The sequence below is a fragment of the Canis lupus genome, chromosome 6, assembly GCF_048164855.1.
Source record: "Canis lupus baileyi chromosome 6, mCanLup2.hap1, whole genome shotgun sequence".
Classification (NCBI taxonomy): Eukaryota; Metazoa; Chordata; class Mammalia; order Carnivora; family Canidae; genus Canis; species Canis lupus.
Genome location: NC_132843.1, coordinates 59,163,207 through 59,169,911, shown reverse-complemented (window position 1 = coordinate 59,169,911; position 6,705 = coordinate 59,163,207). Strand labels below are relative to the sequence as shown.

The window sequence follows — 6,705 nt, the reverse complement described above, 5'->3', positions numbered from 1 at the left end:
ATTATGAAAGAATAATCAGAAAGCTTTGATGACTTAGGAAATGTGGAGGACAAAGGAGAAAGAGGAATCCAAGGTGATAGAAACAAATTGCACCTTGATAACTTGGAGAATGATGATGCCATTAAGTGAAGTGGAAAGTCAGAAGGAGGAGCCACAAGGGGTGAAGGGAGGAGGGAAAAGAAATGATGAATTCAGCTATAAAGTTGTTGAGGGAAGCGATGTTGGAAAATTAAGTACCGTGTATCTGGCGGGCAGTTTGAACAGTAGAAGCAGAGTTTTGGGAAAAGGTTCAGGTAGGAGATAAAAATGTGAAGGTTGTGTGTATAAAAACGAGTGATGTCTCTGGGGTAGAGAAGAAGAATGAGGTTTCAACCTGAGAAATACCCTTAAACAAGCAGCCAACACAGAAAATCCAGTTAAGGAAGTTCGAAAAAGAATGGACCATGCATGGGAGAATAAATAGGATGGTGCCATGTGTCGGAAACTAAGGAATGATAATGGGTTGTTTGCTGATAAGGCTGTGAGGACTCAATCAGATTAAATATTTTGAAACAGTTCATATGTATCAAATGTTATGCCTGTTTTTACCTGTAAAATGTTCTTTAAAACCAACATTTGAGGAGGAAATAGAATGTTTTAAAAGGAATCAGCATTGGAACCTCTACAACCTCTCTAAGCCCCTATACCCACTGGACCCTTTTACGAGAAAGACACCTACTCCAGCAAAACAGACACCTTATAACTGAATTGAACCATATAAAATGACCATTTATTTTGTCAAAGAAAAATTATCTTTTCATATTTTCCATCCAATTTAAGCATGGTTTCCCAAACCCACCCTGATAAGCTTGGCCACCTTTGAGCTTTAGGGAGTGGTTTTACCATCTGACCCAGATTTCTTTCCCTTGGCCCTCAGCCTAGTTCCTCTGGTCATTCTACCTGGGGTCTTTTGAGGGCTGGAGTGGGACATGGTTGATTAGTGTTCTACACCTAGGTAGCCACAAGGCCTAGATCAAAAACCTATTCTAACCCTATCTTGTTCACTGTTTTGATATCTCTTCTGTACCCTTTTCTCTGAGCTAAGTGAGCATATTCCAGGATTGAAGACTATGGAAAGTGATGACTGACTCTGTCTTTCCCTGATCTGAACACAGGGGAAGAATTCTCAATTGATCTAACATTGGACACACCCTTCCCACCACAGAGCAGGGAACCAGATTACCTGAAAGTGCAACTGGAGCAGAGGAAGGCTTAAAATGTGTTGTCATACTGATTGACATGCGACCCTCCTCCGTGGTCTGGTGAGTTTTATGTTTAGAGTAAAACAAAACACAGAGAATTACTTCAGTTATATAAATCAAAGACTCAATCAAGAATTTCCTTTTATACATAAAGTCCCAGCATTTGCATGCTTGGTCAGTTGTTCAAATGACCAAATTTTACTTGGTCTCATTAACATGTAATCCTTAAAATGCATATTCACTCAGCTAATGTAAAGCTTGGTCTCTGCATAGGGAATTCTTCCCAAATATGCAAGACTCTGAGTACTTTAAAAAGTTCTAAAAGTGGGCAGTCCAGGGGTTTAGCGCCACCTTCAGCCCAGGGAGTTATCCTGGAGACCCGGGATCAGCAGAGTCCCTTGTAGGGCTCCCTGCATGGAGCCTGCTTCTCCCTCTGCCTGTGTCTCTGCCTCTCTCTCTCACTCTCTGAGAGTGCGCGCGCGCGTGTGTGTGTGTGTGTGTGTGTGTGTGTGTGTGTGTGTCTCATGAATAAACAAAATCTTAAAAAAAAATAAGTTCTAAAAGCACAGTTAATATCTTATACAAAAAGCCTGTTGATCATGAATAGAAGTTCTACAAAATGGAAGTCAGCAGAAAGAACCATTAAAGCGCAAATAGAGCAATTAGGGACTGCCAGCCTGACTCTCCCTGTCACTCCACAGGACTCCTGCCCCTTTGCCAACTCTATGGCAGTTAGAGGAAGCTGACGTACGTTCTTGATTCTCTGGTGTAGTTTCAGGGAAGGGAGATATTCCAAACCACATTTCTATATCCAGAACAACACATAAGACATTAAGATAATGCTTGATTATTTAAAAAGTTAAGTCTACCCTGATATTTGCCCTTGAAATGATCATTGGGTTCTGACTTTATTATTGCCTCCTCACTTTGGTTTCTTGTAATATTCCCCCCCTCCCCTCACTTCTCCCCCTTGGTTACTTTACATAAATGCAATTTCATGATGAAAATTTGAAAATAATGTGGCAGTGGTTGATTGCCAGGGAAGGCAGTTGCCTCTGCCTTTCTTTTCTCAGACACATTAATAGAACACCTGTGAGCGGTTTCATTTTAAATAACCAGAGAGAAAGATGCATATGTAGAGAGATTGTTATAATGTCAGACATATAGTATAAAATTATCATACCATAGTTATATTAAAAACTGTATATAGTTTACATTTATATACATTTAATAGAGATGGTGCCTATTTTATTTAAAGATACAGTACTAGGAAAACACAGCAATATATTTTAGAAAATTGAATGTTAATTTTTAAAAAGCCCATAACTTCTGCACCAATGGGATACTTCAGAAAGTTAATTTTCTCCACAGACTGTGGTAATTTTAACAAGAATATCCTAATATGTCTCAGATGCTCAGGAACAACTTCCATGTATTGAAAATTGGGTTTGAAATAGGATTTTAGGCTGTCATTTTCATCAATGAGATTATATTTTGTGCATGTAGTCCCATTTTTAATAATTTCTAAATCTGAAATTAATAAAAAAAACTCCACTGAAAAAAATTTTTTTCAGCAAAAAGGCACTGTTTACCTTCCTCTAATTGCTTCACTCCAGAAAACCCCCTTAGGGTTTCATCTAGGCATTGCATTTTTTCAGTCTTATTGCTATTATTTTGTTAATATATTTTATAAAGGCAACAAAACTAAGTATATAGATTTGCCAAGGGCTAGAAGTTGCTTAGCAAGTTTTTCTGGAAAGTCATAGCTTGTTTCTAAAACCATCGTAATTATTCTTTGTGGGATATTGAGAGTTTGCTTTGCCTGCATCTGTTTATTAACAATTTGAACTTTTTACAATTAGATACCTATTTGGGGGGGTTGGATTGCGATCACTAGATTGCTAGGACAGTAGATGGATGTTCTCTGTTCCTGAATGTCAAGGTAGACATGCCTCCATGTCAGTCACAGCTACAAGTGAAACAAGGAATCATCGAAGGTAACGACCAGGCTCAAGGAAGAGAACATTTTTATAGGATTAGTTTCTCTGTCTTTACCATAACCTCTCACCTTTATTTCAGTGATGTATGTGAAATAAAGTGGCCAGCATAGAAGACCTATAAAATAGGTCTTCCTTCCTCTCTACTTCAAAATTGCTCTGATGATCTTCTCTCAGGACCGTTTAAGGTCTTCCCAGGTTCTGGGCATGCATACTATTAGATGCATCACCTAAAATCAAGTTAAAGTTGCTTATATACTATGTATGTATTTCATGCACCCATATCCCACATTAAGCCACATTTATTCACAATTATAGAAGACTTGATTTGAATTATGGCTGCTATTTGATAGAACAACTTTTGTAGATATTTAAGCATATATTATTTCTGCCTTTCACCTTTGTTTTCAAATTTTGGAGGTGTTCTTTGTTTTGTTTTTATTTTTGGGTCTCCAAAATTTTTGAAGTCATTGAGAAGCCTCTAGATCCTAGATATTGAGCCTAGAGGTCTTCCCTTCTGTCCTGTCTTAGAAGAAAAGTATCATTCCTACTAAGCAAAACTAGCCCCTTCTCTTACGCCTTCAATACTAGTTGTGGCACCCACCACCAGGCATTTAAAGAATGTCTACCATGTGGCCAAATGACTAGAAACACTGAGACTGAGACTGATAATGTAAACTGAGACTTCCTATAAGAAGTGCGAGAACAGGACTATCTTTTTTTTTTTTTAAGATTTTATTTATTCATGAGAGAGACACAGAGAGAGAGAGACAGAGAGACAGAGAGACAGAGAGAGAGGCAGAGACACAGGCAGAGGGAGAAGCAGGCTCCATGCAGGGAGCCTGACGTGGGACTCGATCCTGAGTCTCCAGGATCACACCCCGGGCTGCAGGCAGCGCTAAACAGCTGTGCCACTAGGGTTGCTCCAGGACTATCTTTTCTTAGGAAATGGCTTAGGGTGACTTCACAGAGGAGGCAACATTTACACTGAGCCTCATGGATGAATTGGAATTGGCTAGATGGAGGTGGGTGGGCATTCCAGACAACCCATATTGGCAAAAAACACAGCTTTCTCTAAGATCTTAGTCTATAAAATATCTGCACCGTCTTGATTTTCAAGCACACTAGAGATATGGGGACAATTTTATTTTCTTTCTACCTTTCAGACTATTCTTCTCTGGATACCATTTTACTGCAAACCCCATGAAATTAGATGCTGCCCTCAAGGGACTATTCTTGTCTCTTTTCTTTCTCTTTATGCTCTCCTTTAGTAATCTGAAACTTTCTCCAGACTATGAACCTCAGGTAGGACTCTCTGCTTCCCAATCTCCAGAACCAAAATTTGTTCCAAATAAAGAGATTTTGTTTTTTTGTTTTGTTTTGTTTTGTTTTTCATTTGCATTGTGGCTATCTCCATGCATCCCAAATTAGGTATATCATTTCTTCCAGAAAAGTCTGCCCTTTGTTCTGTGTTCCTTATTCAGATTACTATGAGATTTTCTTAGGCATTTAGATCTAAAATTCTGAGTCATCTTTGACCCCCTTCCTCCTTGGCCCACCACAATCCAACCAGTTAATTGTTCTTTGGCTAACTCCCCTTGGTCTTTTATTCCCTTCCCATCCTACTCCCTCCCCACTAGTTGATTATTGATTCTCCTCTCACCTAGATTATCACCTAGCCTCCTAAATGGTGTCTCTGAATCTATTCCCACTAGCACAGGCTACATACCTAAGTTACAAAGTGCACATTTCTGATCACATCTCTCTTCTACTAAGGATGTTAAGGACATCCACTATATAACAAGATTTGAAATGCTCAGGTCATATTTAAGGTCTCTATTATATACCTTTCCAATGTTAAATAAAATATTCATTTTTATATATTCTTTGCTCCATCAAAACAGACCGTTTGCTGCTTCCCACAGGCACAAAGAAATTTTTGATCTCCATCTTTTGGTCTAGAAACCTTGCATCCCCCAATTCGAACTCTGATTTTTCCTTTAAGACTCCACCAGACAGCTACCTCTTTCATAGAGCTTCTCCTTATACTATGCTGTCCTTCCCGTTATTTATTTCCCCTCTCCTCCAAGCCTACATTATATTAGTAGGGAGTTCTCAGTGTTTTGAATTTATGCTTAATTTTTTAATTAACAAACTTCACTGTATTTTTCTGTTTATAATCCTACAACATTTTACTCATAACTATTAGGGCAATTATTGCACTCTGCATTGATTCTGGAGACAGTCTTCTATAAATATCTGGTGGATGAATGAGTATAGCCTTTATAGATTTTTTTCCTCTCTAACAAGTCTGCCTTCACATCTCTAAGTCAATTGAAAGAATATTATACAGGTAGCGAATTTATGTATACTTGCAACAAGTTATTTTAAAGGATAATTTGAAAGGGTGCTTATTTCTGGTATGGAATTTCAGTTTTTTATATATGATGATAAAAGAGAAATTAAACTGGTGATTGGATATTTTGTGATATCCTCTTACAGAATATTTGAGTTAAAATTTTCTATAATAGGGGCACCTGGGTGGCTCAGTCAATTAAGCGTCTGCCTTCGGCTCAGGTCATGATCTCAGGGTCCTGGGACTGAACCCCACATCAGGCTCTCTGCTCAGTAGGGAGTCTGCTTCTCCCTCTCCCTCTGCCTGCCTCTGCTGTCTTGCTCTCTCTCTCTCTCAAATAAATAAATAAAATTTTTAAAAAATAAAATAAAATTTTGTGTAATGTAAAAGGGAACAAGTCAAGGGAAATTGGCGACAATCATAATGATAATAAATAACTTATTTACCAAAAACCAAATATGGGCTACATACTGGTCCATATATATATATATATATATTATTATATACTTCCATATATATATATATACATGTATATACATAATTTCTATCCCTTACATTTTACATATTTTTAAATTGAAGCTCAGAGAAATAAACTTTAATTGTCTAAGAACTCAAGATTACTATTTAAAATCCACAGTTAGGTCTTATTCTTTGGATCATAATCTACTCCTCATAATATTTCTAGTTACTTAAACATCATACACTTCCAGATACCTCGCCTTTTCTCTAGTAAACCCTATTCCATTTTTGGTCAACCTACAGTTTGCCTCTCCTGTATTAGGGTGAAGTCAGTTTCTCCTGACTTGCATTTGTGTTGTGGTTGTTCCCAAAGGCCTGAAAATATGAAGTTATCAGTGTATGAACAGTCAGAGCTGTTCCTCATGGTGGTTCACCGTATGATACAATTTAGCATTACCTGTGTCTGAAAGTAATGTGTATTTTCCCACAGATCTAGGCACCAGACACAACTGTTTCTTCAATATTGTCATAATATTGTCTAAAATATTAAATCTAAGAAAGTTGGCCATTGTAAAAAAAAAAAAAAAAAAGTTGTACTGATCTGTTGCAACAGTGGAAACTCCCACCATTGGGTCCACTTGGAGTTATGGAA

General features: G+C 37.7%; 1 long non-coding RNA gene across 1 annotated transcript in view; it reads left to right on the top strand.

Moving 5' to 3' along the window:
- Window positions 1-1,163: 1,163 nt before the first annotated feature.
- Window positions 1,164-6,705, top strand: part of LOC140634742 (uncharacterized) — a 48,572-nt gene continuing 43,030 nt past the window's right edge. Inside the window, exon 1 of the long non-coding RNA XR_012032125.1 lies at window positions 1,164-1,301. This is a non-coding gene — a long non-coding RNA (uncharacterized lncRNA). The remainder of the gene's footprint in view (window positions 1,302-6,705) is intronic.